General features: G+C 37.8%; 1 long non-coding RNA gene across 1 annotated transcript; it reads left to right on the top strand.

Annotated features, from left to right (window-relative positions):
• The first annotated feature begins 506 nt into the window (after positions 1 to 506).
• On the top strand, positions 507 to 10,796 carry LOC123287078 (uncharacterized). The gene is made up of 3 exons (XR_006530067.2): positions 507 to 646; positions 8,166 to 8,224; positions 10,118 to 10,796. It is a non-coding gene; the product is annotated as an uncharacterized lncRNA (long non-coding RNA).
• The last annotated feature ends 371 nt before the right edge of the window (positions 10,797 to 11,167 follow it).

Below are 11,167 nucleotides of genomic sequence, written 5' to 3'. Positions count from 1 at the left end.
GGTGGCAGGAAAACCCCACAGATCCTCGGACCTAGGACACTAGGGAAACTGAATATCAGATTTTTTTTTTCAATGAACATAAAGAAAGAACAATCATTTCTTTTATCTTGAAATATCCCTGCAAGGAAACCCTGGTACATGTTGTCCCTCTGGGAGAGACAGATGGAGGCCACTGCAGTCTCCTGGTTGGAAAGGGGCCGCCTGCCAAGGTTTCTCAGGAATATGTGTCACTTTGTGGTATCCCTATTTTCCTCCCCAATAAAATAATAATTTGGCAGACTTTGAGATGAAGATAGTAAATCAATACCAGATTGCAAAAGTTGCAAAAATGTTCTACCAATTCATCAAGCAGCGTCTAAGACCTTGAGAGCTGCCCAGGGGAAGGAGCGCCCTGCCCTGGAGCGCTCTTGGATTTAAGTCAGTGAGGATCCGACATTCTTGTCAGGTGATGAGAAGCCACAGAGAACAAGATTTGCTTCTAATCTTCAGGCTGGTTATGCAGGTGCAACAGAAGTGAGAGGGACTCTTCTGCAAAGCTGTGCTTTTGAAATCGCTCTTTCAGCAGTCATTCCATATTGCCGTGCTGGGTCTGGAGAGGCAGAACCATATTAGAATTCCACGAAAAACCTTTCGGATAGAATTCAGGGTGAGTAGCTTATCGTCACTACTATATTCTTAATAAGCTGTTAGCTAGGGATCATTTCTAAGTGTAGGACCAATTTGCCTTTAAACCATCAATACAAACAGGTTGGTGCTCATAGAACATGGCCCCTTACTGAAAAGAGAGAATGCCTCTTTGCAAGGCTGAATTTAATTCCCAAAATGGGACAAAACTGTGAACCTGAAAAACTGCTATTAATGAATGGGGTACATCCTAATTTTGAGGAATTTTGGAATCATATTTGTAGAAGAGTCAGATGAGATTCTTCTTGTAGTGACGTGAATACCTAGGAGGTTAATTAACTTAAGTAATTGTAAAGCCTCTTGGGGGAAAAGCAACAAAGATCTACTGTTGGAAGGGAAATTAATCAGGCCATATCTGCACGGGATTGTCAGTGGCCACAGAAACCTGTCTTGAGAATTGACTGCATCTCAGACCCTGGGCTATCTGGCATGAGGGCACACCCACCCAGAAACGTCCAGCAGACTCCTGTGCTGCCAGACGGGGAGAGAAGTTTTCCAGGACTGACATTTCTGCAGTGATTCTCATTTATTTTCTTCACTGTCGTGATCTGTCTCTCTCCCCCATACTTCTCACCTTCAGGAAAATTTTAGAAGTTGCTGGTTTCCTCATAGATTCTGCAAATATAAAGTTGTCCTCTAAAATATGTTGAAGAAAAGGAAATTTTAAAGCACATTAATTCTTTCATGAATGGCATTTATTCGTTTGAGTTCTGTTGTAACTTCCAAACATGGCCAGAAAAGAAAATGATCTACTGAACGGGGTGGCCTGAGGCTTCTCTGCTCTGGGAGAACAATGATTGAGGATCCCGGCATCAGGTGTTCCACGGTTAGAACCACACAATTTGGGGATTGCCTAGTCCACCCACTACCTTTTGAGCTCAAAACCATTCCTTCAAGCCAGTGAGAATTTTCATGTTCTAGTAACAACTCTACAAGAATCCCTCTCATGATGGGATTTCCTGGGAAACTGAGTTTTGATTGGTTTATTTTTACTGCTGTAGTTTTTTTCATTGCATGTCATGTTTTGGGGTGTTGGTTTTTGTATTTTCTTGGCCAAACCCCAAAAATCAATGTCATCTCAGGAAAATAATAAAATCCACCATTGAAAACTTCCTCCCTGTCTTTCTAGTCTCTTCTACACCCAAATATCCAGCTTCACCAAACTGCTTATCATATCCGATCAAGCTTGGCGCGATTTGCCCTTGCTCTGTAGTTCCCTCTGCCTAAAACACCATCCCCACCTCCATCGCCAACCTGCTCACTTTTCCATCCCCCAGTTCCTGCGGCATGGCCATTTCCTCCACTGCCTGTCCTCACAGCTGGAAAGAATCGGTCTTTTGCTGTTGCTTTCAATGTGCATTTTCATGACGACTAGTGGAATGGAACATTCTCATTGTCACTTGTAACCTTTCTTCTGTGACACACTTGTTCACGTCCTCTGCGCGGTTTACTGTTGAGAATTTGTCCACAGGAATATTTATAAAATTTCTGTGTGTACTAAAGATATTGATCCTTTCCCTGCTATGAAAGTTGCAATTATCCTCGAGTTTTTTGTTGGACTTTCATTGTTGTTTACAGTATTTTTGAAATGCGTTCATTTTTGTGTCATCTTTTTAAAAATGTGTGGCGTCTGCTGTTGATGGCCTTCCCATTCACTTAAATTTTGTTTTAAAATTTTTATGGTTCACTTTTTTTTTTTTTTTAAAGATTTTATTTTTTTCCTTTTTCTCCCCAACGCCCCCCGGGACATAGTTGTATATTCTTCCTTGTGGGTCCTTCTAGTTGTGCTATGTGGGATGCTGCCTCAGCGTGGTTTGACGAGCAGTGCCATGTCCGCGCCCAGGATTCGAACCAACGAAACACTGGGCCGCCTGCAGCGGAACGCGCGAACTTAACCACTCGGCCATGGGGCCAGCCCCTATGGCTCACTTTTTTACGTCTAAATGCTAACTCATCTGGAACTTGTTTTGGTGCATGATTTGAGAAAAAGATTAAATCGACTGCCTGCCAAATTGATAGCCGAGTATCCCAACAAAATTTATTGAATAAACAATTTTTTCAAACTTTAAAATTACTTTTTCAAGAACCTCCTGGAATTTCTTGAAATTTCAATCTACTTTTATTTGTATTAAGTTAAATATATGTACTACACTATTCAGATATATACATAATGTATAATATATATAATATATAATAAATATGTATTTAAGCTTTCTTTTTTCATGAATATTATCTCATTGGTTCTTCACATTCAGCAAGTGAAGATGTTTATCACAACTTTTTAGATGAATTAACTGAGCCCAAGAAAATTAAAATTACCTCTTGCCTAAGATCACACAGTCGGCATTTTCAGAGCCAAAATTCAAACACAGGTCATTCTGGTGCTAAGGCATATGAGCTTATAAATTATTTTCTTTTATATAAATATTTGAAAACATTTTATGATTCTAGAGAATTACAGAGTTCTATATATGATTGAGTCATGAGGAAACAGATTTGTCATGACAAGTACTATTCTAATACCAGTAAGGTATTTAAGCGATCTTTCAATTAATAAAATACAGAATCATCTCAAAATGCAACACACAAAAATGCATACCGATATATTTTGGTTCTGACTTTTGGTGAAATAACAGAGTACTGGAATAGTCATTAGAGTTAGTTTTTAACACAAAGCCAAGACAAATAAAACAGCACAGATGACCATCTAAAGCCATGTGATTTTAGCTTGGTGGGTATTCATTTGGGTAAGGATACCAAAAGGAGAGGAAAACACATTTACTTCACAAATATTTAATAATCTAGTTGGTGGCAGGCCTTCTGCTAGGTATTGTGTTGGCCAGGATGTGGACAAATTAAAGCCCTTGTACACTGTCACACAAGGCAATGCAAAATGGTGCAACCACTATGGAAAATGGTATGGTGGTTTCTCAAAAAGTTAAAAATAGAACTACCTTGTGATCCAGCAATCCCACTTCTGGGTATTTATCTAAAAGAATATGGGACTATAAGATATCCCATATTCATGGATTGGAAGACTTAATATTGTTAAAATGTCCAGACTATCCAAAGCAATCTATAGGTTTAATGCAATCATTATCAAATGATTCTATGGGATGATTCTATGATTCTATGGGAAACAAAAACAAACATGGTATCTGTCCTCATAGCATTTATAGTCAAGTGGAGGACATACAGTAATCAAATATCATATAACTAATGTAAAATTTAACTGTAATATGAGCTATAAAGGAGAGGTACACAGTACTCTAAGATTATATAATAGGGAAATTTGACTGGGAAGGTCAAGGAAAGTTTCTCTGAGGACATGACGATTGACATCTGAAGGAGCAGGCTACAAAGAAGAGAGGAAACTGTCTTCCAGGCAGAGGGAAAAGTCATGTGCAAAGGTGAGGTAGGAAAGGAGTACAAGTTTCTGGGGAAGACGTCAGTAGCTGGAGTACAGAGTGTGTTGCAAGTTGAACTTGGAAAGGAAGGCCTAACTACGTAAGGTCCTGTCGTACATTTGAGAATTTGGGTGTTTAACCTAGGAATGATAGGAAGCCACTGAAAAATTTTAAGCAGAATCTCACATGATGAGATTTGCTTTTCAAAAAGTTTACTTTGATAGAAGATGGAGAAAAATCAGAAGTGGCATGAGCAGGTATGGTGAGATACCCATGAGGCTATTGCGATGGTCCCGGAGAGAGGTGATGGCAGCTTGAACTCAGTGGGGAGCCGGGAGGAGAGTGACAGACTTAGTAAAGGACTAAACATAAAGATGAGGTAGATGGAGGTATCAAAGACAACGCTGGTGTTTCTTCTTTCTAAAATATTTAGAAGTTGGTGTCAGGCACTGAGATAGAGCGCGTGGGGGAAGTCCCACTCTGTGGGGAAGATCTCAAGTTTGTTTAGTAGAGTTCGAAACACCTTTGCTGAGTTCAAAGTGTCTGAGACATTCTAGAAGAAACTTCAAGCAGGTGAACTGAACTTTAGTGAATGTGTTCCTTTTTGTTCTAACTGCTATTACTGATATTGTAGAAAGCTATTAAACAGGGACATTGCAACAGGCCAACTTTCTGAATTTCCTTGTTAGTTTTAATTGTTTTTCAGATGTTTTTCTTTGATTTGCAATAGATGCTATATTTACAAATAATAAGTTTTACCTCCTCAGTTATAACATTTACTATCCTCAGATCTCTTTCTTGTATTATTACCTAGGCTCAAACCTCTAAAATAGACTTAAATAAGGATTATTCTATTTGTCATCCTTGTTTTATTTCTGACTTTAATGAAAATGCTTCTAGTTCAGTATGCCCCAAACTTGCTCTGCTAAATACTAATTTTATAAGAAATGCTAATGATTCAGAGAAAAATAACAATAGGTACTAATATTTTCTCTTCCAAAATGTGTTTTAATATAATCATATAATAAATATATATTTAATATACATTATATTGTATATTATATTATATTGTATGTATATTAAATATATATTTATACGAATTATTAAGTAATAGGTAATTATGCAATGATTTGCCTTCAATAAAGTAAAATTGTCTCTGTTTGCAGATGACGTGATATTGTATATAGAAAACCCTGAAGACCCCACACCAAAACAAAAATAAAAACAAAAAAACCTGCTCAGACTAATAAATGAATTCAGGAAAGTCTCAGGAAACAAAATCAACATACAAAAATCAGTTGTGTTTCTATACACTAATAACAAACACTTTGAAAAGGAAGTTAGGAAAACAATGCCATTTAAAGTAGGATCAAAAAGAATAAAACAGTTAGGAATAAACTTAACTAAGGAAGTGAAAGACACACACTGAAAACTATAAAACATTGATGAAAGAAATTAAAGGCATGAAAAAATGAAAAGAAACCCCATATTCACAGATTGGAAGACTTAATATTGTTAAAATGTCCAGACTATTCAAAGCAATCTATAGGGTTAATGCAATCATTATCAAAATCCCAGTGAGAGGGGGCCAGCCCTGTGGTGTGGTAAAGTTTGGTGCGCTCTGCTTTAGCAGCCTGGGTTCACAGGTTTGGATCCCAGACACAGACCTACACTACTCATCAGCTATCCTGTGGTGGTGACCCACATATAAAGTGGAGGAGGACTGGCACAGATGTTAGCTCAGGGCTAATCTTCCTCAGCAAAAAAAAGTACAAAAAAACCCCACAAAAATCCTAATGACAATTTTTACAGAAATAGAAAAACAATTTTATAATTCATATGCAATCAAAATAGACCACAAATAGCCAAATCAATCCTGAGAAAGAAAAACAAAGCTGGAAGCATCACACTTTCTGATTTCAAATTACAAAGCTACACTTATCAAAACTGTGTAGTACTGTCATAAAGACAGACATATATGCCAGTGGAACAAATAAAGAGCTCAGAAATAAATCTATGCATATGTGATCAACTGATCTTCAACAAGGGTGTCAAGAATACACTATGGGGAAAGGACAGTCTCTTCAACAAATGGTGTTGGGAGAACTGGATATGCAAGAGAATGAAATTGGACTCTTATCTTGCACCACACACAAAAATCAACTCAAAATGGATTAAAGACTTAAATGTAAGACCTGAAACTGTAAAACTCCTAGAAGAAAATGTAGGGGAAAAGTTTCATGACATTGATCTTGGTAATTTCTTGAATATGACACCAAAAGCACAGGCAACAAAAGCAAAAATAGACACATGGGACTACATCGAACTAAAAAAAGCTTCTGTACAACAAAGGAAGCGATCAATAGAGTGAAAAGGCAACCTGTGGAATGGGAGAAAATATCCGATAAGAGGCTAATTTCCAGAATAAGGAGCTCCAACAACTAAGTACCAAAGAAACTAATAACCCAATTAAAAAATGGGCAAAGGACTTGAATAGATATTTCTCCAAAGAAAACATACAAATAGCCAACAGATATATGAAAAGATGCACCAATCATCAGGGAAATGCAAATCAAAATACAGGGGCCGGCCCGGTAGCACAGCGGTTAAGTTGGCACATTCTGCTTCTGGGGCCCGTGGTTCACTGGTTTGGGTCCCAGGTGCAGACCTATGCACCGCTTGTCAAGCCATGCTGTCCCACATATAAATAGAGGAAGATGGCAAAGATGTTAGCTCAGGGCCAGTCTTCCTCAGAAAAAAGAGGAGGATTGGCAGCAGATGTTAGCTCAGGGCTAATCTTCCTCAAAACAAACAAAAAAAGAAGTCAAAATGCAATGAGATATCATCTCACACCTGTCAGGATAGCTATTGTCAAAAAGACAAAAGACAGCAAAACACGGCCAGGATGTGGAGAAATTGGAGCCCTTGTACACTGTTGTACAAGGCAATGCAAAATGGTGCAGCCACTATGGAAAGTGGTATAGAGGTTCCTCAAAAAGTTAAAAATAGAACTACCTTAAGATCTAGTAACCCTACTTCTGGGTATTTATGTAAAAGAATTGAAATCCAGGGGCTGGCCCGGTGGCACAACGGTTAAGTGTGCACGTTCCGCTTTGGCAGCTCAGGGTTCGCTGGTTTGGATCCTGGGAGCGGACATGGCACGGAGTGGCAAGCCATGCTGTGGTAGGCGTCCCACATATAAAGTAGAGGAAGATGGGCATGGATGTTAGCTCAGGGCCAGGCTTCCTCAGCAAAAAAGAGGAGGACTGGCAGTAGTTAGCTCAGGGCTAATCTTCTTCTTCAAAAAAAAAAAAAAGAATTGAAATCCAGATCTTGAAGAGATATTAGCCCTCCTATGTTCATTGCAGCACTCTTCGCAATAGCCAAGGTGTAGAAACAACCTAAATGTCCATGGACAGACGAATGGATTTAAGAAACGTGGAATATACATACAGTGGAATGTTATTCAACCTTAAAAATGAAGGAAATCCTACACACGTGGCATCATGGATGAACCTTGAAGATATTATGCTAAGTGAAATAAGCCAGTCACAGAAGGACAAATACTGCATGATTCTACTTATGTGAGAAATCTAAAATAGTCTAACTCATAGAAGAAAAGCATAGAACGGCAGTTGTCAGGGGCTTTGGGGAAGGGGAAATGGAAAGTCATTGTTCAATGGGTAGCAAGTTTGTCATGCAATATGAAAAAATTCTAGAGATTTGCTGTACAACATTGTGCCTATAGGTAACAATACTGTATTTCATGCTTAAAAATCTGTTAAGTGGGTAAATTTCGTGTTAAGTATTCTCTTACCACAATAAAATAAAATGAAATAATTTAAAACTCTATGGATATCTGAGAACCCTAGTAAGTTGCATGAGAGGGCATCAAATGCCTAAATAATCTTTAATCTTTACTCTTGATACACAAGCCTCATTTATTATCTTGTGGTCTATTTAATAATCACTGATCCATGTTACAAACATTTATGTATATTATTATTATTGTTTATTAAATAAGTTGTTTTGTTTTGTTTTGTTTGTTTTCTCTTTTTCCTGGAGCACATATAGAGTAGCAGTGGAGTTTGGTTGGACAAATGACTTTCCTGTCCTCTGCGTCCTCATCCATGGTTAGTATGGTGTCTACCAGAAGTTTCAAGCATTAAATTAAACTATATTTGTAAGACATTTAGCCCAGTGTTTGAGACTTAACAATTAACAAATATTAGCTATTATTCTCTTTACACAATGAAGTTCAACATGACTCAAAGAAGGAAGTCAGCTGTAAAAGAAAAGCAGTCTCATGGGTTTCAAATCATCTTAATCACACAGGCCCAGAGGCAGCATACTTCAAACACAAGGTTATCTGTCTCACCCTGTAGTTTCTAAAGATACAAATGAAAACTCTTCAAGAAGAAACAATACCCAATTTGAACAAGTAGATATCAGGTAGTAAGAAAGGTACAATGAAGTTATTTGCCCTTTGGGTTTCCTTCCACTGTACATAGAGATACGCTGGATGTGTGGTGTGTATTGTGAGATAGAACATTCTCTAACATCTCCATTAGACCCCACTGGGCCTCAGAAGATTTTGGAAGAAAATCTTGCTGTTGGTGATCTTCCTCCTTCTACTACTCATGGTATCTGTGAAAAAAGGGATTCTCATGTAATACAGCAATAAAAACAAAATATAGGAGTAGAGGATGCAATCCAGCAGCAATAGCTTCCATATTTACTGGATGTGAGCTAAACAGACACAAAAGCAATGCTTTTGTATTTTAATCATTTGGGTCTTATTAAATAGCATAAAATGTAAAATAAAAGATGTCAATTTATTTTGATATATTTTTTGCTTAGTTAACAACTAAAATTTGTTTCCCCTAGCTGTCTTGCTTATTTCAGTTCTGTTTCAATGTTTTAAAATGCATATGTCAACTTTTTTATAATTTCTTGCAAAAGCTACGTATTTGTATATGCATAAATATATACACATATATCTTTTGAATTTGTTGAATGAGCTAGAATGCATAGGGTATAAGAAAGGGCGATCTTACTCTTTCTCACCGCTGGCCCTTCAAGTCTGTTCTTTGACTTGTTTTTCCCCACTCCTGGCTTAAATATCAAGCATGTTCATAGTTTATCTGGTCTTTTTCAGATAATGAAACTTCAATCCTGTAAAATAATTGCACATCTCCAATTTGTCATCTGAGTAAAAATATCTCCCTTTCTCCCGTGACTTGGAAGTCTGCAGTGGAGGGGCGAGAGCTTTAATGCCCACATCTGGCTCCACTCCACTCTCTCATCTACTGGCAAGTTGCTATGTTAAACCCCTCCAGGCTTGGGCATGAGCTAGGAGTTTGGGGGAAGGTAGGAGAAGAGAGGACAGCCAAGAGACAGAAACGTCTTAATTGGCTTGTCCATTTGTAACCTGGAGTAGATGCCCTCTGCATCTGGTAGACTCCTTAGGATGACGCATTCTTTCTTGGTGTCCTCCTGTGAGTTCTTCAGGGCTTCTTCCTCTGCAACCCACCACGACTATTGCTGGGACCTCTCACCTATGCATCCTTCCCTCTAACTGCTAATGGCCAGCACCAGGATTTCTAAAGGTTTCTCTCTTCTTTGGAGTCAGCTTGTCCAGCGTCCGCTTCAAGATGATACACTTCAGCCCCATTCCATTTGGCCCATGAGGAACTCATATGTTCTTTGCCTTGCTCAGCTCAAGAAGTCAGGCTTTTTCCAATGCAGTATCTTCCCTTGGCTTTGCAATCTTGGAGCTCCTGACCAGTCACAGCCACTTCCCTTTAAACTTCTCAGGGGTCAATCAGATATCAGTTCTTGTCTCTCTCTAACCAGGGAATCCATGTCAAGCTTTTCAAATGGTACTCTGCAAACTCTGTTTCTTGACTTGTAGACCCCTCCTCCCTTCCTCCATGGGAAAGATACACGGCTCACTAGCCATTTCCAAAACATAGTCAACATAGCCCTCTTCACTTACGATGAATTGTTTGTCTTCTCTTTTACAGCCTAGAGGGGAATGATGGCCTAATGCTGGCAGAGGATTTCATAGTTTCTTAACTCATCCTGCAAACACAGTCTAGCACCTTCCAAGGAGTACAGGATGTGGAGATATTTAACAACTATTGTACTTGTTCTCAGATTTGGGGGCCTCAGCTGAAACTCTGAATCAACAGGAAAAGTCACATCTTAACATAGTATTATGTATATGTCATAGGCTCTTACTAGTAGTTCTTCGGTGTATTATGATTTAAATCATGTTCCTTGACAAAATAAATTTGGAAAACACTGCTCTATTGTTTTGCTTTTAAGTATGATGTAAGCTATTGGTTTGGGATAACTTTTTAATCTTGTTAAGGGAGTATTCTATATGCAATTTATTTAACTTTTTATCAGAAATGGATATTAAATTTTGTTAAATGCCTTTGACATTTGTCAAGACGAACATAAAGTTTGTCTCTTTTGACCCATTGATGTGATCAATGATATTTTTAGATTTCCCAATATTGAATCATTCATGGTTTCCTAGAGCATTATTCTTTTAATATAACGCTAAATTAGATTTGCTAGTGTTTTTTCTCTGTATTCATAAGTGAGCTTGGTCGAAAACATTTTGTTCCATCTTTGTCAGATTTCAGTATATGCTAGATTTTTAAAGAAAATTAAAATCACTCCATATTCTATTCAAGTCATAGTCCTCTTTTAAAAAAACTTTGCAAATATTACAATATTTGCAAATATTGAAGTATAATATATGTATACAAAAGTACACATATCAATTAATTTTCAAAAAATAACCACACCTGAGTAACCAACACCCAGATCAAGAAACACCAACATCAGCACTCCAGCATCTCTCCTCACTTTCCCTTCCACTAAGGTAACCTTAGAGTAAGAGTAACTCTCCCTTCCACCTAAGGGTAACTATTATCCTGATTTTCAACAGCATAGACTAAATTTTATCTGTCTTTATACATTATCTAAATGGAGTCATCGTATGTACTCTTTTGTGTTGATCTTGTTTAAGTCACTGTTATAAGATTTAGCCATAGTATTGT

The sequence above is a fragment of the Equus asinus genome, chromosome 7, assembly GCF_041296235.1.
Source record: "Equus asinus isolate D_3611 breed Donkey chromosome 7, EquAss-T2T_v2, whole genome shotgun sequence".
In the NCBI taxonomy this organism is placed as follows: Eukaryota; Metazoa; Chordata; class Mammalia; order Perissodactyla; family Equidae; genus Equus; species Equus asinus.
The sequence above is the reverse complement of the archived record's forward strand: the minus strand, read 5'-3'. Positions and strand labels throughout refer to the sequence as shown.